At 45.1% G+C, this 21,205-nt stretch overlaps 1 protein-coding gene and 1 pseudogene across 1 annotated transcript in view; both read left to right on the top strand.

Annotated features, from left to right (window-relative positions):
• Tanc1 (tetratricopeptide repeat, ankyrin repeat and coiled-coil containing 1) overlaps positions 1–21,205 on the top strand; it is a 229,565-nt gene that overhangs the window by 41,441 nt on the left and 166,919 nt on the right. The window lies entirely within an intron of this gene.
• On the top strand, positions 7,884–8,607 carry LOC114622721 (annotated as a pseudogene).

The raw sequence follows: 21,205 nt of genomic DNA, 5'->3' as shown, positions 1-21,205 counted from the left end.
ACAGCCTGCTGCTGAGACACTAAAAGTTGGTCTTACCTCATATGGTGTCTGCTATAGACTCCTTCCCACGACAACCTGGATCCAAAGGAAAGGCTTTGTTGTGAAATACAGCTGTTAAAGTACTTAGTACTGCTTCCCTCAAAACTATTACAGGATATGTGGCATGTGGTTTTTGAGACCGTAAATTTATAGTTCACTTGAGTATCTTAGGAATTATAATACCTTAATGTCAGCAAATTGCTGCAGATCAAATTATACAGACCAGAGTTATTCTTTTTTTCTTTTTAATTATGAGGTGTGATAGCACACACCTTTAATCCTAGCACTCAGAGGCAGAGGCAGGAAAATCTTTGTGAATTAGGGGATAACCTAATCTATGTAGCAATTTCCAGACCAGTCAAGGCTTACATAGTAAGACCCTGTCTCGAAAAAAACAAAACAAAAACAAAAAAAACCCATCAAACAAAACAAACAAAAGCAAACAAAAAAAACCCAAAGAAACAAAAAAAAGCAAACCCAAAAGCAAAATGAATTCTGGGTGTGGTGTGGTGATACCTGCCTGGAACATATCTCGGAACAAAACAACAGCAAAATAAATAAATAAAACCAAAGCATTATGGTGAAATAGATACAGCACAAAGGTCGTGTTTTAATCCTTTCCAGGTTATTTGATGTCACGAAATGAGTCTGTGTTTTTATTCGCACCGCCGTCCATCTCTAGGATTTTCCCACTAGCTCAAGGATAAGTTTTTTGTTTTTGTTTTTGTTTTTTTTATCCTTTAAACAATAGTTCCTCACTGACCTACCCCCAGTGCCTGTAACCTCTATCTACTTTGAAGCTGTGTGGATTTGCTGAGTCTAGGTACCTCATGCAGTGGAGTCTTGCATTTGTCCCTTCGTGTCTGGCGCCCCTAGTTATCCTTAAGTTGTATCTGTACAGCTTTCACCATAGGCACTTGCTTTTTAAATCATAAAATAATTTGGCAGGTCACTGTGGAATATTAAAGTTTCGAGACAGAAATTTGAAACCCACGCCTTCAGGGCCAGAAGGTAGTAGCATCTGATATTTATGGGGCAGTCACTGCCTATCAGACCCAGCTCCAAGCTCTTTGTAGGTAATAACACCTCTAACCCTCACAGCAGCCGGGTGAGGAAGAGACAATCAGTAATATTCCAGTTTTAACTACAGGACACTGAAGTTGGAAATATGAACCATGTCCTTCAGATAATGACCTGGCTTGTATGTGACAGATAGGGCTTCTAGCTCCATTGCCTGTAGTGCTGTGACAGTGCTGGGCTGCAGCAGGCAGGACAGTGGGAAGCCAGGCAAGGCAGCCCTGGAGGGCTTCTGATCCTCTGTCCTGGTACAGGGGTAGAGGATGCTGTGCAAGGACCCTCCATGTTGCTGAGAGGAGAGACAGGCATGGTACTTGTGGCCCTTGCACATTTTCAACAGAAGCTGGAAACCCTTTCCCACTTCTGACCTCCTAATTGCTAAGCATGGACAGCCTAACTCTGCTAAAGACAAAACAAAGCATGCTGCCAGACAGCATATCTGGGGCCCACTAGGCTGAGGCTTTTTCGCCAGAGGTTTCAGATAACCTTTCCTTATCCAGAACCTAGGACAGTTTGCACCCCCAGGGTGCTTGTGTTGCTGAGCTCTAGGGGGAGAGAATCTGACTGCTCCCTGCTCCCTCCGCTGCAACTTAGATATAGCAATTTCCAGTAAATGTGTTGAATGATGATTCTTCACAGCAATCATGGTTCCTTCCCAAGTGCTGCCAAGAGTTCACTGAAAGTCTAATTTAAAACAAAACAAAGCCGGTCGTTTTTGAGAGGCTCCTATCCTTTCATGTAGAGCTTCATAATTTATTGTTTCATTCGGCTTCTTAGCAGTGCTGATTAAAAAAGGACTTTAAAGTGGTTTTTTTTTTCCCCTGCTCTTTTAGAAAAAGCGTACCTCACCAAAGAGACTCAAATGTATGCAGTGTGCAATGCCTCTAAACCGAAATATCATTTTACAACTAGCTGCTAGCTTTCATGACATGGTTACTACAAGCCTACTACGTTAAGGGTTTCACATGCCTTATTTCTTTCATTGTGGACTCCACCAGTTAAGAGTTTTTGCAAATTTATATTGAATACTAGAATGGGAAGGATTTGGGCATGTGTACTTGAATCTATTGAGTTTGCATCTGAAACTGTTCAGGGTCCACTGATCTAAAAGACCAGTCCAAGGTCATTCAGACGACATCTGGCCGTCAGAATCCCTACTGCCTGTATAGCCACATAGACTTTGTTCAGGTGTAATTACACGTTCTCACGTCAACAGCTTCAGAGCCACCAGCCATGTCTAGATATTATGAATGGCTATATCTTGGTCCATTCGTGTTACTATACAAAATAATGAAGGCTGGGTAATTTTTAAGGATGAAACTGAGGAGTTTATTGCTTACTGTTCTGATGCTCAGTTAACCTATAACTCTGGTGCTCGCTGTCTGGTTCGGGATGCTTTCTGATTTTAAGATGATGGCTTGTTGCTCCGTTTCAGATGTTGGGAAATGGAAAGGCAAGGGGGGCATTAGGGAACTCCTTCAACTCTTTAATGAGGGCCCTAAATCAGAGACCCAATGGCTTAATCCCTTCCTCGCAGGCACAACTTCTAAAGTAGTATCCTCCTTTATCCTCAGGGCTCCCTTGTTTTCAAGAGAAGCCTATTCATGTGTAACTTCCCAGTACTGTCTGAAACTTGAGTGCATGTCTGAAGCACGGGAGAAGGCTGAACCCTGTGTATATACTATGCTTTCCTCCTATCCAGAGACCTAGAGTAACAAAGCTTAATTGACACATTAAGCACAGGAGAGACCAACAGTGACTAATAATAAAACAAGTAAGCGTAGGCTAGCAGTGTAACCGCAGCTCTGAGTATGCAGACAGCGATCAAAAGACTAATAGGCAGACAGCATCTGTCTCAGGGTTGTGCTGGGTAGGGGTCATTCACATTCTGAAAGGGTGATAAATGGTTGTATCATGCCACTCAGTGCTGATGCTGGCCTCATGCACACTACACACACACACACACACACACACACACACACACACACACCCCTAGCCCTGTTTTAACTGGCCATGGTGGCTCATATCCATAAGCCTAGCAGTCTGAAAGTCAAGACAGGAAGGAGGACTGAAGTTCAACCCTTCCTTACATAATGAACTTGGGGCTAGCCTGGGCTATAAGAGACCCTGCCTCTCAATTTTTTTTGTTTTTAAATGTAAAAGTCTATGAGTTAGAATTTTCCATTTAATCCTTTTGGATCATAGTTGACAAAGGATAAATGAAACTATGGACTAGAGGGGGTCCTGTAGTGTATATTGTCTTTGTGCCACCATGTGAGTTTAAGAGATACACACACATTAGAACCACACTACTCTGCTAGTAGTCATGTGACTTGCTTCTCTGCCTTTTGGCTAAGATAAGGTGGAGTATTAAGGTGGATTTTGATTATATATTGTTCCCTTATACGGTGCTTTGAATTTGGCATTTGCTGTGGTTAAGAAAAGAGGTCCAGCCAGGTGGTGGTGCCTTCAATCCAAGCACTTGGGAGTCAGAGGAAGGTAGATCTCTGAGTTCAAGGCCAGCCTAGCCTACAGACTGAGTTCCAGGACAGCCAAGGCAACACAGAGAAACCCTGTCTCAACCCACCACATCCTACCCCCCACCCCCAAAGAGAGCGGTCCAAGCCCACATCTCATTAACTTGTGACCCTCAGGTAATATTTAAAATGAGAATATAAGGATAATTTCTAACCTAAAACAAGCAGTTCCCATAGTAACGGAGTAGTAATCATTTCGTTCATCGGAAACTGGACTTTTGACCGACATTTTGGTAGATGTGAGCGGGTTCAAAGCTCGGCAATGGGGAGGCGGGAGGCAAGGCTTGTATCCTTTCCATTCATCAGAAAATCACTTTGCTTTTAAAGAAGTTATCTTCCTAAAGCTGGTTATGGTAGCACCTGCTTTTAATCCCAGCTCTTGGGAACTAGAGGCAGGAGAATCCGGAGTATATGGCCTGCATCAGCTACACTTCGAGTTTAAGGGCAGCCTGGGTTACAAGACCCTGCCTCAAAAAAACAAAAGTAGGTGGAAGGAGGATGGGGAGAATAGCTAGGGGGTACAAGTGCTGGCTGGCAAGACTGGTAACCTAAGCTGAATGCCTTGGGCCAGCATTGAGGAAGGAGAGAACCAATCCCCAGGCCTCCATACATGGTGTCACACACACGCACGGGCACACACAGGCACACACACACACACACACACACACACACACACACGGGTACGCACGCATGTGTTCAAACACACACATACAATAAACAAATTTAAAAAGGTTATTTTCTTGAAGACAAGACCAATCTACCTTTTGTAGATACTTTTAAAATCATGGAAAGGTAACTTGATTTGCAAATTTAATGTAGACATTTAAAACAAGATCATTTTAAATGAAAATTATTGTTATTATTACTGAGTGTGTATGCATGTGTGTGCACAAGGCGTGTTTGGATGTGCATGCTGTGGTATGCATATGGAGGTCAGAGGGACAACTCGGTAGGAGTGGATTCTTTCTTTTTTGTTTTTTTTTTTTTTAAACCTGAGATTTCCAGGCTTGCGTGGCAAGTGCCTCTACCCACTGAGCCATCCCCGTGAACCAAGATAATTAATTTAAGTTGAACAGAAGACAGCTGAGTTTAAAATAGAAGGAATGGCTGAACTTGAGAAAACTTTCTTGACTCAGCGTTTTTTTCACAGATTGCTATGAAGGTTGGAAAAACTTCTAATGCCCCTCAGGTTTTGATGGGAATCATAGCCTGATAAACCAGTGATGTAGTGCAAATATTGTCATTGTGATCATTTAGTACAGCCGACCTACCACAGTAGCTGCCGTTGTTGTACTGTTGCTTTTCAGCTAGCATCTTCATTATCCTGTTATAACCTCCCAAGAGCTAGCTGTACTGGGATTATATAGCTCCGGTATGCGGGCTCCCCGCTGCCTTTAATGTACTCAGAACACTTCAGTAACCTTTTGGTGAGGAAAGTCATCCAACGCAAGCCCGTTTTGTAATGGAATGTTGAGTGTCTCCTGTAGACCCGCAGGTGAGTATTTAGTAGACACAATCGGATGCAAAAATATAAAACACGATACCTATAAACACTGGCAATGCTGTGTGCTGGGTGCTTGCTGACCTCATGAGCGTGTGACAGGAAGCTGTGGGTCTCAGCACTGCCCGGCATGGAGAGAACACATTCTGTGAGCCTGGGAAAGAGGCCAAATCTAACTCCAACCATGGTTTCTTCTTAATTTGTATCAATTTCACACCATCGTGTAGTGGGAACGTTCCCAAATCATATCATCATAAGTCAGCGACTGCATATATGAAAAAAAAAATGGAAGCACCCTGGACCACTTCGTGATGATTTCGTACAACCTGAAAGGCCTCCTTATCCATTGGCAAGACAGTTGTTGTCTGTAATAACTCCAGGCTAGCTAGGCCTTGTTTGTGTTTCAAATATTTATCAGGTGACATACTATATACCACATCCTGGGTATGTGATAATAAAACAAATGAAGCTCCCTTCCTTGTTCACAGTCTAGGAGGACAGATGGCTTTCCATGCAAATAGAAGATAATGTCACAGGAGCTCCAGAGCGAGGGGAATGAGATTTAGTGAGAGCACATGGCAAAGGAAGCAAGCCTGCTCTTTGTAGTGGGTCGTCTTTGTAGTGTAGGCTTCGTAGCATATCGTTGGTTGTCAGGGAGCGAGCAGGAGCTGTCAAGGAGGAATGAGCATATTCCAGATGCAGCACAAGGGTCTGTGAAGTTTGGTGAAGTGGCTAGGATTGGGGTAGCAAACTTATGCCAGAGATTTAAAAAGTCAATACTGGAGTTACCACAAACCTCTAAATCACGAGGCATATAACTAAGTCTGTGTAAATAGTCACTGGTCAGCTTCAGGCATCAACATTTTTATTGAGCTTATATGCAGTCTTGTTTGGATGTTTTGAGTAATTTATTTATTTTTTTCTTGCCTGTTTGGCGTGAACGTTGTGAAGCTTGATCTGCAGTCACTTTCTCTGTGACCATGTTTGGTTTATAGCTAATTGCATATACCATGATGGTCCCATAGGACTATAATGGTACTGAAAAAATAGTCCTTTTGTTCAGTAATCCGTCATAGCTGGTAAGTAGTACAGTGCACCTCATATGTCTGTGGTGATACTGATACAGAAACATAAAAGCTCATGGGGACTCTGCATATGTGCAGCATACTGTTTTATAGGAAACTTTAATATTAGAAAAGGAGTGTTCGATTTATAAAGACATTTCTGTGATGCAGTATACTGTGTCATGCCTGTAGCAGCCTTCTGTACCTTGCCTTTAGCACATCTCATGGTTGAACAGTTTGACTAGGTTTCTCTAAACACACCCTGCTGATTGCACAGCTATGAAATTGCCTTGCAATGTGTTTCTCAGGCTGTGATCTTGCGATAAGAGTACCTAAGAGGTGGTCCGTTGAAAACTACCAGTGTGTATTATATTATTATAAGCAACTGTCTTCATGCTGCTTAGATCTTGTCATAGTTAGGGCGTTATTGCTGTGAACAGACATCATGACCGTAGCAGCTCTTATAAAGGACAACATTTAACTGGGGTTGGCTTACAGTTTCAGGGGTTCAGTCCATTATTATTGTGGCGGGAAGAATGGCAGCGTCCAGGCAGTCATGGTGTTAGAGAAGGAGCTGAGAGTTCTGCATCTTGATCTACAGGCACCCAGAAAGAGACTGGATATTTTACACTGGGCATAGCTTGAGCATTTATGGCCTCAAAGACCCTCCACGGTGACACACCTCCTCTGACAAGGCCACACCTCCCTCAGCATTCAAACAGGTGAATCTATCCAGGCCAGACCTATTCAAACCACCACGGATCTCTAGACTTACTCTTCCTGTATAACTGCAACTTTGTAACCTTTGGCTTGTGTCTTTCTCCTTTCTACACCCCAGCAATTTAAAACAAGTCTTTTACCTTGTGATTTTACTTATAAATAGTATTCATTTCCAATGGATAAGGCTTCCTATCCCTGTGCTATGGGCATGGTGGAATGAGAACGACCCCCTGGTGCTCATCCCTAGCCCCGATTTCCTTGGCTATAATGAAATACCTGGGATAACCACCCTAAAGGAAACAAGGACTTATTTGGCCACCATTGTGGAGGTTACGGACAAGAATAAGTTACAGGGTTCTGAAGAGGCAGCCCACCATGGCAGAAGCTAGAATTCTCACCTCATGGCCAGGAAGCTGAAAAGAGGCTGGGCTCCCACAGTTCTCACTGGCATGCACCCAGTGTCTTAAAGAGTCCCCAGCATGACCTCACTGTGGAAAGGTTCCACCACCTTCTGTCAGCACCATCTTGAGGACCAAGACACGGACCACTGGGACGTTTCAGATCCTAACTATAGCACATCGTCTAAAAGATTCATTTAATCTGTAGAACAGATTTTCATGAATATAACTGTGGGGGTTTGAATATGCTTGGCCTATAGGGAATGGTAGTGTTGGAGGCGTGGCCTTGTTGGAGGAAGTGTGTCACCCTGGGGGTGGGTTTTGAGACTCTTCCTTGCTCCTTGCAAGATAGTCTTCTGTTTGCTTTTGGAACAAGATGTAGAAAGAACTCGCAGCTCCTCTAGTACCATGCTTCCTGCCCTGATGATAATGGACTGAACCTCAGAACCTGTAAGCCAGCCCCAATTAAATGTTGTCCTTTATAAGTTGCCTTGGGCCTGAGAAAGCCAGAGCCGGTTTGCAGGCAACTCAGTAGTGGTCGTGCTCCCAATACATCGCAATCATGTCTATTATGTCCTATAATGGAGGGGCCGTCATGGCCATGAAAGGAAAGAACTGTGTGACCATCGCTGCAGACAGGCGTTTCGGGATCCAGGCCCAGATGGTGACCACGGACTTCCAGAAGATCTTTCCCATGGGTGACAGGCTCTACATAGGCCTGGCCGGCCTGGCCACTGACGTCCAGACAGTTGCCCAGCGTCTCAAGTTCCGACGGAACCTGTATGAGCTGAAGGAAGGTCGGCAGATCAAGCCTTACACCCTCATGAGCATGGTGGCCAACCTCTTGTATGAGAAACGGTTTGGTCCCTACTACACAGAGCCTGTCATTGCTGGCCTGGACCCGAAGACCTTTAAGCCCTTCATTTGCTCTCTGGACCTCATTGGCTGTCCCATGGTGACGGACGACTTTGTAGTCAGTGGTATCTGCTCCGAACAGATGTACGGGATGTGTGAGTCTCTCTGGGAGCCCAACATGGATCCAGAGCACCTGTTTGAAACCATTTCCCAGGCCATGCTGAACGCTGTGGACCGGGATGCCGTCTCAGGCATGGGCATTGTTGTCCACATCATTGAGAAAGACAAGATCACTACCAGAACGCTGAAGGCCCGGATGGACTAACCTGTGCTCTAGATGGACTAACCTGTGCTCTGGTCCCATCTCCCTTTTGTTGTTTTTCTTTTTAATAAAATTGCCTTTCTTTCAAAAAAAAAAAAAATAAGTTGCCTTGGTTATGGTGTCTCTTCACAGCAATGGAAACCCTAACTAAGACAATGGCTTTTATTTTACTAGCATGTTTGTCTATGACTGTATTCTCTTTACAAGTATTTTAAAGTCTACTTGGTGTTCTTCAAATCATTTTTTACCAGTAGAATGGTTTCAGGGGGAGGTGTTTACATAGGAGCCTTATTGCTTATCTGTCATGTAGTATTGTCTTATTGCTTATCTGTCATATAGTATTGTGTGTGTGTGTGTGTGTGCGCGCGCGCGTGCGTGCCTCGACACCCCTCAAACCCTCTTTCTTGCTGGTCTTGTGCTCTCACCTCCCAGATGGTGGCATTAGAGGCCGTATCATCTTACCTGCTCCATGTGTGACTGGAGATGAAGCCTAGGGCCTCCTACACACTAGGCAAGCATTCTACCAGCTGAGCTATAACCCCTAGCCCAGAATTTTCTTCCGTTTTAAGGATGAATAGTACTTCATTGTATAGACACACTGTGTTTTATTGATGTATTCTTTGTCAATATGGGTCCTTAGCTTGCTTCTATATCATGCTTATTGTGAATGCTGCATGCAGACACTGTTTTAGCATCCTGATTTTGGTTCTCCCTCTTCATCCCCACTTCCTCCCTCTTCCTGTCTCTCTGTCATTCTTTTTAGTTTGAAGTGGCTTCATTGTGCCTTACTCCTGGATTATGGTGATGGTAGTGGGTTTTCTTCTTCTGGCCAGAGAACCATATCTTTGCCAGTAGGCCTCTGTACAGTTTGTATGTATTCACTATGTTTATCACAAGATGGCCGTTTGTCATGCTGAACTGGGGCCTTATTTTTGACCAATAACTTAGGGAATTATTTGGGAGAGAATTTGACAGTACAGGAGCCCTTCCCTGTGTCACGAGGAAGTGTTGATGCGTTTTCACGTTTTAAATGACTCTGTATACTTTTCATTCCAGGACTGAAAAAATTGCAAGATTGGGTCTTCTGGATTTTTAATGAAATCAAAAGCAGAGTTATAAAACAGAGTGAGGAAAGGTATTTCTACAGGTAGCAGAACACCGAACAAGTGCGTTGGAAATAGAGATTGCAAAGTAAGCCTTGCCTAGAACACAGCAGTGTCTTCCTTTGTTTTCAAGTGTAAGACAGCACAACAGGCTAGTTTTGAATGTCAATTTCCAGAATATTGATAAGCTTGTGTATGTGTTTATATTATGTATGTATTTGCACATATATAATATACATACACATATATAATATTTATAAATATGTTTATATGATATATATACAATATACATGCAATATACATACAATATACATATACATATTTATATATACATAGGGAATTGGATGGGCAACTTCATTGTCAAGGAAAGAATGGTCTATTTAGTTTGGTTTTCTTTTTTGGGGGTGGGGAGCATGGGGGAGCGAAGGTCACACTCTATAACTCAAGCTTGGCCTCAAAGTCACGGCAGTCTTCTGCCTCAGCCACCTGTGGCCAGTAGCTTTGGGACTGTCCATGGGACTCCCTCTTTGGCTTCATCTGCTCACACAGCCATTGCTATTGCTATGTCTTTGACTTCAGCTTTTACTTTAGAACTAGCGGGCTAGGGTACAGTAGCTTCAGCTCACCCAAGGTCAATGTGAGTACTCAGCACAAGAAAAATGGTTTTTCTTCCATTTTGTTGCTAGGATTTTATTTTTCGGTTCCTCCTCTTTTCCTCCTCCTCTTCCTCTTCTTCCCTTTCTTCCTCCTCTTCCTCCTCCCCCCTCCCCCCTTGAATAGATAGATCCAGATCTTATGACTTACTTGTAACATAGCCAGAGGCCCCTTCAGTGCTTTGTGATGAGTCATTTCCTAATCAGTGCCAAGCTTTGGGCCTGGAGCTCCCTGCCCAGGGGTGGGGACAGCAGCCTTGTCTGCAGCTGGGAGGAAGTCCTTGTTCCAGAAGAGAAGGGCAGGGGTCTTCAGGATAAATAGGATGGATGGCCTGAATGGTCCTGAAGGTTCTGTACATGGGGGTGGGTGGCACACACCCTCTGTCCCCTAACCTGCTGTGGCCATGTGGATTTAGACTGACTGCCAGAGTCTTAGACAAAAACCAAGAGCAAGGCAGTATCTCAGCTCTAGGGAACTTAACAGGTTATCTTGGGGAGAGTCCCAGGCTCCTTATCAGAACTGAGGTGGAGGGTGGGCTAGGTCTGTGTATTGCAAGAAAGGAAGCCGGACACAGGGTCAGGGTTGCTAACTAGAGTGACTGGGCCAGGGGCTATTTAAATCTCTAGTGCAGACGTTCCCACTGGATCGGGCCAGGAAGGGATGGGTGGGGCCAAGGGTTAAGAGACTTGGCTGTGGGAAGAGAGGGCTGTAGACATTGAAAACAGCAGACCAGGCTTGAAAATCCTGGCTGCCTGGACCTCAGCTGAGAGGTTCTTAGTGCCCTGGGCAGTCATTTTGGCTGGCATTGTAAATGATTGGGGTTTGAGTGTAAGAATCATATTTAATAAGTTTGAAACAATACTGAGAACTATGTTTTCAGATATAGATGCAGATGTGGGTTTTATTTCTCATTTTTGACATAGGGTCTTATTAGCCTATGCTAGACTAGCCCAGAGCTCATGATCCTCCTGCCTCAGATTTCTAAGACCCAGGACTATAGTGTGCACTGTAACTCCTTGCTTGTAGTTAATAGTTTTAATTGTTTAGTGTACCCACTCCTAAATCCTCAAACTAAGTATACAGCTTTATCTTACAGAACTATCAGGCTAAGCTTGTTACAGGAATTTCTTCATTAAACCTAAAACAACTCAGTGCTTTTGAATGCTGTTGTCTATCAAGTAGGTCTGTTCTTAATTTTTTCGAGCAAGGGCACTCTCCCCCCCTCCCCTTGCCTTTATGCACCAGGCTGAGTTTATTGCTCAGCTCTCTGTATCCCATACAGGTTCCATCCCAAGGTAGTTAGCGGCTTGCCTCACTGATTGCAGAGCCCTGCTATGTCAACTCATTTTATTAACCTCAAAGCAGGAGAAATAATACCTTTACAGACTATGGAAGACTGTCTTAAAACACACCCATTTAAATGCTGCCTTCCCCAGGCTCCCGAGGCCCCCAGGACTTCAGGATGATTGAGCTGACTGAGCCTACAGGCTGTAGCTGTAATTCAGCAGGAGGAAGGGTGTGGCTTCCACCCCACACTGGAGCCCTGTACTCTGAGAAGCCCAGAATCTGGTGAGGGGCTTTACTAAAAGGTAGGTGAGGACATGGCGGATGTTGGAGCCGGAGGGAATTCCACATCCAAATGGCAGTGCCCAGTGGTTTGTCCTGACTTTGAGAAGGGCTGACAGGGTCCTGGAAGTTACAGAAACAGAGAACAGTGCAATGGGCTGTAGACCCCATTTTGTTTTCAAAGATACTTGGGTCTTAGAAACAGAGTTCGGCCTCGTCATGTTTGTGGTGCCCAGGGTCATCTTTCCGAGCCAGTCCTTGTGTGTCTTGAAATGTGTTGTTTTGGTGTCCCTGGGTGCTTTGGGGAATTGAAAGGCTAAACTGTGTATTTTCTTCTGTCAGACTTAACTTCTCAGGCTGTCATTGTGCCTTGATCTGACAGTCCCTCCACCCTCTTAATTACCAGTGGCATGGGAAACCAGATACTCCCTCCTGTGAGAGTTGTATCCCAAAGGAGGTGAATTGGCTGGAAGGCTGGACGTGGGAGGAGGTGGAGGTTGGGACCTCTTGGCTGGACTCCGGTGAGCTTAGTCCCTGGTTGTGGCAACTCGGAAAGCTCCCATGTTACTAGATTCCTAGCTGTCTTCTGGATGAGTTTACAGCTTGTGGCCTGTCAGGCTGTCCTAGTATTGTCTTACCAACAGTATTTTCTCACCTGTGCCCAATTCAGTTGTATCATGAAAAGGAAAAAAAAAAAAAAAAACGAACATTTTATTGGTATGTGAGGCAGTGGATAGAGGGCAGCCCAGGCCTGAGGGAACAGCCTTTTGATAGTCCAGTGTTCTGGAAATCCATGAGACTTTCTGAGCCGTGACAGGGATGGACTTTGCCATCAGAATGTTTTTCGCAGGTTGAATTATCAGATCTGAAACCTGCAGTTAGAAATAGAGCTTTGCATCCGGGTTTCCTGTTGTGTGATGTGAGTCAGGAACTTGGAATGGAGAGGGCTGGGATCCAAGTGGCATTTGACTTGAAAGGGTCATGCAGTCTACACTGGAGACTTAGAGAGGATAGCAGAAGACCCAGGAGGAGGAGAGGCACCAGGTTGTGACACCATTGCCAGGAAGTTGTCCCTGTGAGAGGCAGGCTGAATAGCTCATCTGGAGAACTCACTTCAGAGGCATGACAGGATTTGTGATTGAGATGCAGACTCCTGGGTTCCAGCTCTGAGGATTGCCTGTGGTGCCTGAGAATGGCCAAGTCACTCTGGATACAAGTGTGGAACACTAACAAAAGATGACTAAGGCAAAGTTCCCCCCCCCCCCCCGGGGAAAAGGAAATTAGGAAAGAGACATCCAAGTAGAACAGAATCAGGTAGAAGGTAGAGAGCTAAAGGAACCCTCTAGAGTGACAGCAGTCAGCAGCGGCTGGGGTGGGCTGTCCCTTCCCACATTGCAGCCATAAACCCCTCTGAAGGGCTTTTCCCCTCTGAAGGGCTTAGAATGGGAATGTTCCCTACAGACTGACTTGAATTGCCGCCTCTCACCCTTATCTCCTGCCTGCCAACCAGATTTAGCGACAGTTTATGCAGGTCTTAAGCAATGGCCCCATCTGTGTCTGGTCTTGTCTGCTCCCTGGGGCCACAGCTTGCACCTTCCCTAGTGATCACCTGAGGAAGTTCCCATTGCTCCACCTTTCTCACTTCTTCCTCTGGCCTGTTTGTCTTTCCTCTTCTCAGCTCCTCTGAGGTGTAAGTTTTCCCCACCCACCTACAAAAGGACAAAGTAAACACTCAGACAATTGGTCAAGGGTAGTGGGTCTCAATCCTGGCTACCTAGGAGAATCAGGTCAGGCTGATGAAATCCTAATGTTTAAACCTGTAATCCTTAGTTCTTCTGAACATCAGAATTTTGAAAGCTTTCTAGGAAATTCGAATAGGTGTTTGGGATGGATGGGGCTAGCAAGGTGCCTGTCTCAGAGAAAAGAAAGTTTTGCAAGATTTGAAATGGGAACTAATACACTTTGTAGTTGAGCTTGGTGACACCGGCCTGTTATCCTGGGTACAGAGTAGGCAGAGGCAGGAGGATCTGTGCCCAAGAGTTTGAGGCCAGTATGGGCAATACAATAAGCACCCCCCCCCCAAAAAAAAAGGGGAGTCCTTTGCCATCAACTTCAAAAGCCAGAGGAATTCCCACAAAGGTCTCCTCCTTCCTCCCTCCTTCTCTCCCTCCCTCCCTCTGAGCCAAGCCTGGTTTCTATTAAGCTCAATTATTTAAGCCCTCAGGGCACAGCATAAGCCCAGGCTTGTTTGGTTTGTTTTAGGTCTGGGGTACTGTTCCCCCTGGTTGCACTTGAGTGTGACTTGAACCTCCTCATGAACTGTGGCCTCTGCCCTGTTGTTGAACCTCTGTAACTCTGGCTTCTAGTCAGTGTTATTCAGAGCTGTAGAACCCCCCATGTAGCCCTAGGTCTGTCCCATGGGCCCAGTGATGACACACTTTGGTTCATGAACATGTACAATACTCTTTGTTTTATGGTCTGAGGCAGCCAGGCTTAGGATAATTCTGGAGAGGAAAAAAAGTGGGATTTTGGATGACTACTTCTGTTGGATAAACAACTTTGAAGTCTATTCAGTTTTGGAAGACAGTGGTGAGCAATAGATAAGCCCTAGTAATTCTATTCAGAAGCATTAAGGCTTTTGTATACTGACTGGGGCTTGAACCTACGACCTCACACGTGCTAAGCAGGCACTACCATTGAGCTCTATCCCCAACCTATTTTTTTTACTTAAAGAAGAAGTCAATATGTTTATTATCATGTGGTGGGCTGCGTGTGCATGCGTGTGCTCTCATGCCAGCCATGGTATGTGCATGGAGGTCAGAGAGAACTTAGTGGAGTTTCTATGTGGCTTCCAGGGATCAAACTCAGGCTTCCAGATTGTATATCAAGCATGTTCCTATGGAGACATCTCAGCAGCCCAGCCTTTACTTTTTGAGACAGGGTTCCCCAGGCTAGCCTTCCGCTTACTGTGTGTGGTCCAGGCAGGTCTTGGACCTTTCCCTCGCCTCCTCCTGAGTGCTAGCTATGGTTATAAGCATGCACCTTCAGGCCATCCTTCTGTTTTAAGAAATTAGTTGGAAAGATGGGTGTGGTGGATTGTGGTTGTAATTTAAACACTTGAGGGACAAAGGCAGGAGGTTCACTTTTTGAGGCCAGTATGATGGTCTGCACAGTGCATTTCAGGCTGGCGAGGGATATATAAGAGACACTGGCCTGAAAAACCAAAGTAAAAACAAGCCAAGAAGGAAGTTAGTTGGAAATTAGATCCAGAAATTAAATGTTAGGAAAGTGTGGGTAGAGTCCTCGGTCTCCCTAGACTCATTTTAGGGTTCATAAAAGTACCATCAGAACTGATACATTTTTATCAAACTATATTTTATAAAAAATATTATATGATATTTATTTTTTAAAAAAACTTAGTTGGGTATAAATACTGTTCGGTGTACTGAAAGGATTTTTTTGAATGGGAGGATTTGAAGGAGATTAGAAAAAGTTTTATGAGTTTTTTTTTTTTTTCTGTTTGTTTGGGTAGTCTTTTTTTTTTGAGGGTTAAAAAATCTCAGGGGATAGCTTTTGTTGGAGTGTTGGAGTACATTAGGCAGTCCGACTATAGTTACAACTGCTCCAGTACCACGCAGAGCTCTCTGGCCCCCTTGGTCTCTCTTTTTCCTTACCATAATTACAGCGGAGAGCCTTAAGACCCATGTAGGACCAGATACAGGATCCGCTCTCTGTGATCACATCGCCACAAAAACAGGCTGTAGGGACTGTCAGTCTCTAAGGAAGCGTCTTCCCCTCTGGCCTCTGTAATTTCTACTGCTGCCTTTGTTGTACTCTCAAATTCAGAAAGGATGTTTTCCCTGGCCTTGCCGGAAACAGTGGTACAGGCGGGGTGCTCTTGGTGGGGCAGAGGCCAGAGAACAAGTGTGCTGTGTGCATAACCTGTGTGCACATATGTCTGAGGGCCTCAGGCCTGTGATCTGTCTGGTGTGGAAACCAATGGACAGTCCTTTGATGTTTGTCTGCCAATGGTGGAGGGCACACCGGGGAAGTGTGCCTTCTCAGTGGAGGTGTGCTATGCAGGATTGATGGAAGGGTCTGCAGCTGCTGGAAGATGCTCAGGGCTGATCCCCTTAAATGGGCAGGTGATGGGGTTGGGGTGGGTGGGGACTCACACTAGGACACCTGACCATAAGAGCCTTTGTTCACCAGGTGATGCTGTCCTGCAGTGATAAGGCCTTGCCTGGCATAGGAGCAGTGGGGATACCCAAAAGCTCTGACATTTGCTTAACATGAGCACGAGTGGAGGCCTTTTTGAGGCAACCGTAAATATTTGGTATGGGAGTGACCACCTTGTGTTTGCACTATCGAGGTCCCAGTTGGTTCTGAGGTGGGTGGAGGAGACTGGACCTTCCCCAGATGAGTGCCTGCTTTCCTCCCAGAGAACAGCTCCTGTGCTCCCTTCTCATCTTTGAAGTCCTGGTGGGCATGGGGGCGGGGCATGGTTTCCAGTTCCTCATTAAACCAATTTAAAGGAAGAGGAAAGTCTCTACATGCACAGACCTATTAGTACTCTGTGGCCTGCCAAGGCGATTTGATTGGCCCAGTTGTAACTCCACACGATCCTGTCCTTCCTGGCAGTGAAGCCTAGCAGTATGGCCCTGAGAGTGCTGACTTTCGCCTGGTTGTCAGTGTTTGTGAGTGTGGAAAGTACCCTTGGGAATTACACTTTTCCTGAACAGGTATAACAACAAGGAAATAGTCTGAGTCAGTCCTGGAAGACCTCTAGAATCCAGTAAGCCTTTAGTTGTGTCTGACGATGCTTTTTAGAGGAATAATCGGGTGGTGGCAGGTCACACTAGCCCTCCATAAACCAGTGGTCCAGGCAAGATGGCACTGATGCTAACTGGGGCGGCTGGTGGTAGGGTGTTGTCTTTGGTACAGAGGAAGCCTTGTGGGGGTGGGACAGGCATGCAGGATGACTAATAACACCTAGCAGAAGAAAGGCTGCTCAGAGTGAGGAAAAAAAGCAAGAAAGAGCACTAAGGCCCCTGAGCCATGTGCTCAGGAATGGTGAGTCTTGAGGAAAGCTGGGATTTATGACCGAGGTAAGAAATCTGGGGAGGAGAGGTCAGAAGCACTCAGATCCCCAAGGTTGTCTTAAATCCTGAAAACACCTCACTGCAGACCGGGCTGTAAACCTACAATAACCTGAGGTAGTGGAGATGAACCTGCTGTTTCCAGCCTTCCTGGTACTTGCTGCAGGGGCTGGAAGCGTGTCCAGAGTGGAGCTGGGCAGGACGTTCTAGCCACACTGCTCTTTTCAGTGCCCTTCTCTCTTCCTCTCTGTCTCTTCTGCTCTGGGGTTCTCAGGGAGCCCAGGGCTGCTTTCAGGGCGTTCGTGTTACTTGTCCCATAGGGTAAGTGTACTGACGTAGGCTTGCTGTTTTCTGGTTCTTTCTGCCAGGCTTCTCGGTCAGCCTCTGTAGAGGAACTTTCCAGGTGCTCAGAGTTAAGACAGTCACTCTCTGTTGCAGGCAAGGGCCTGGGGTGAGGCGAGGTGAGAGAGTTGGGAGGCACGCTAATGCAGACAGGGCCTGAAAATGTTGATGGTTTAGGAAATGAAGCATATTTTAATAAAAACAAACTTAATTATTTTTTAAAATCAGTGCCTTAACAATGAAAACGTTCTCACTAATAGTGTAGAAACTTTAGTACATTCTTTCAACATTTTCTAATTTAATTGATTTATGCTTATTTCAGAGGGACTTTGGGGGGAGTTATTGTATATATCTAGTATAGTACTTCTAAAATTATTTAACGTATGTTGATTAATGTATTGGCTTTGTTCACACAGACTATAACTGATTAAAATGTCTCAGATTATTTGTTTATTTATAGACTAGGCCTCTCATATTCCAGGATGACCATTTACTCCTGATCATTCTGGGATGCTAAGATTCTAAGCATGTATCTCTGTCCCGTGTGTGTGTGTGTGTGTGTGTGTGTGTGTGTGTGTGTTGCTGGGGAGCAAACCTAGGACTTTGAGCAATGCCAGACAAGCACTCTACTGAGTTACATCCCCAGGCCCTAGTCATATATTTTTTAAAGAAAGCGTCTCCTTTTGTTGTTGCCTTACAATCCTGGGCTCAAGTGACCCTTTTTGCCTCAGCTTCCTGAGTGACAGGGACTACACTGCTGTGTCTGATTTCAGATTTTTAATAAAGGTAGATCAACTGTCTCTTTTTCTGCTGTCATTCTCCTGCCCCTAGATCCCCAAGAAAACTTTGTCAGGTTTAATTTTGAGCTGCTCCCAGGTGACAAATAAAGGAATGTTTACAGCAAACACTCCTCATAGGCTGGCTTTTTGGGTCATCTCAGTTGGAACAGCAGGACTCCTGCCCATTCTGCAGACTACTCTGTTCACTTCTTCTTGTGTTTCTGCTCATGCTGAGTCTCATGGAGAATTTTCTAGGTGGTTTTAGGAACTTCAGGGGATGGGATTTAAACCCGGGATTTTCCTGTACCGTAGTCTTATTGTAAATTGTGAAACAAATATCCATTTCATGTTTGGGGATGTGGCTTAGTTTGTAGCATACTTGCTCAGCATGTATGAAGCCCTGGGTTTCTTCCCCAGGTCCTGAAATAAACAGACATGATAGAAAACACCTTTAGAACTGGAGAGATGGTTAAGAACCCCGTCTGCTCTTCCAGAGGTTCTGAGTTCAATTCCCAGCAACCACGTGGTGGCTCACAACCATCTGTAATGAGTTCTGATGCTCTCTTCTGGTGTGTCTGAAGACAGCGACAGCGTATTCACATACATAAAATAAAGAAATCTTTTTTAAAAAAAGAAAAAGAAAAGAAAACACCTTTAATCCCAGCGTTCAGGAGTAGGTAGGTAGAGACACTGCTCCGGAGGTGGGAAAGCCAGTCTGAGACGTGGGAAAGCCAGAGCTGGCTCAGGGTTCCCTGGGTCTGTGACCTCAGGTTCTTGGACATGCAGGCACAGCTAGGAGTGGAGCTGAGAAAGGACTTGAGGCCTGCAAGCTGGGGATGGTGTCTATGGGGGGGGGTAGTGATAGGAGAGGATGGGGAGGGGGACAAGGGGAGCTCCAGTTTGCCTCCTGGGGATAGTCCTTTCTGATGGCAGCAGGCTTGGAGGCAGTCATGGCTGAGAGCACAGAGAGGCCTTCTATAAGAGACTAGGTTGCAGCTCTGTAGGCAAAGACCTTCTCCATGGCTCCCCATGGTGGATCTCGATGAAAAGACACAGTCTGCTTCCAAACAGTTTATTGTCATGGTGGAAAGTAGATGTGTAAAACCATACCCCACTCTCCTTGACTGTGGTTACATCTCTTTTCCTATTGTCTTGGTCTGGGATGTTAGGGATGCCTCATCTACACGTTGAAGGGCTTGGGGCATTACATGACTGATAGCCACAAATCTATGAGGGGCTGTGACTGCATGACAGGGGCCTGGTCCTGGGAGCAGGCAAAACTCCTACCATCCCTTCAGGGTCTCTGGGGCTTCATACCTTTGGCTGGACCTTACCAGTTTTCCTCTCATGGTCCACCACCCTGCACAGTTCAGGAGTTATTTTTCTTCTACCATGTGGATTCTGGGATTGAACCCGGGTCCATTTTTTCCTTTCAACTTATGTTCCTTATCTCCATTACAAAGCATGCAGGAGGCTTAGAGCATCCCTTCTTTCCTCTTAAAGAACAAATGGTGATTGGGGATGGATCTCTCAGCTGATGTTGAGTGAGTGTGTCTTGAAACATTGCCAGTTAGGCTCAGATGTCCTCACAGGCATGGACAGCTATCCACAGAATGTTCACCAGAGGTGGTGGGTTAGGGACATCAAACCTAGATTTCTCTCTCTGGGTATTGGTGATACTTCTCCAGAGGGTCGAGGATCAAGGCCCCAAAAAACCTGTTCATGTGGCCCTGTTATGTACACTCTACTACCTTCTCTGTGTAGCTTGCCAGTGGGAATTCTTTTTCTGCACCTACCTTTCTATCACACCCTGCTAATCCATCAAGAAGAGTGACTGCACTGCTATCCTGGATTTGGAGAGTCTTGCCAAAAGGTAGATCTTCCCAGCAGGAATGTGGCAGAGAGTGCATGTTAGTCTTCAGTGAAGGTTAAAAATAGGTGTGGTGAGGTAGGATTTGGGCTAGGATGAGACCCTGCTACATTTTTGTTCTTGAAAACCTAACAACCGGTGATTGACATGTGCTTGTCCTGGATGAGACTGGTACTCCCATGTCAGGTTAGGGGCCAGAACATCTCAGCACCTGCTTAGATTCAGTGGCGTCTACAGAGAGTACAAGCTGTTTTTTAAGGTGATGCATCTCAGAATTTTCAAAACTCAAACCCCCGCCTTTGTTACATTAACACTTGGGATACTTAACTTTTTGAAAAATACTCATGAGTGTTCACTTGAAGACAGGAAAACACCTTCTCACCTTGAGCATGTTTGAGGGTATTATTTTGAACCTCACTAACTAGTTTAACCAAGCCAACTAGTTGCCAAGCCAACATTCTCTTCTGCCATAGTATATATCCCGAATTGTTTCACGATCTTAACCTAAAATCACATGGCAACAACATTTTCTATAATTTTAACTGTACACAGAATTTGGAAAAACAACACTGAAGTCTAATTTGCTAAATTCAGCAAAACAGCTTATTTAGAAATCCAGGTGGGAATCTGCTGGTGTGGCCTTCTTCCAGGGATTTTCGTATTGAGATGGAGTCTTTCAAGGTAACCTCAGGTTCCTCAGGGGTGGGAGTGGGGTGGGGGTGGGGTGGGGGTGGGGTGGGGGTGCGTCACACTGAAATAGTGATTGAGGCATACTGGGCTGGAAATGTATTTATCCAGTTGTCAATGTTTCCTGCTTTGGTGTGCCTCAGAATTAGCTGATTTTTTTTTTCCTTTCTCTGGGATGAGCTCCAATGTGTGTGTGTGTGTGTGTGTGTGTGTGTGTGTGTGTGTGTTATGTATATATGGGTATACTCACATCTGTGGAGATCAGAGCACAACTTGTGAGAGTTGGTTCTCTCCTTCTGTGTGGATCACAGGGATGAAACTCTAGTTGTCGGGGTTGGTGGGAGAAGCCTTTTCCTACCCACATCTCCTTGGCCCTATTTTATGGTTTTAAACTATGTCCCTCCTTTGCAAACTTCCTTTATCTGATAGAAGACTTTGTAACCCATTAATATTTGAGGTTTTATTAAGTTTTTGTTTTGGAGGAATGGTGAACTTGAGTTTTGAAGTTAGAGAATTTCATCACTTAGGTGGGACCTCGCAGTTAGCCTGTTGTTTGGGTCTCACTGCCTCAACAGAAGCTGCTCTTGTTGAG

This window comes from Grammomys surdaster, unplaced genomic scaffold, assembly GCF_004785775.1.
Source record: "Grammomys surdaster isolate TR1022 unplaced genomic scaffold, NIH_TR_1.0 191, whole genome shotgun sequence".
NCBI lineage: Eukaryota > Metazoa > Chordata > Mammalia > Rodentia > Muridae > Grammomys > Grammomys surdaster.
The sequence above is the reverse complement of the archived record's forward strand: the minus strand, read 5'-3'. Positions and strand labels throughout refer to the sequence as shown.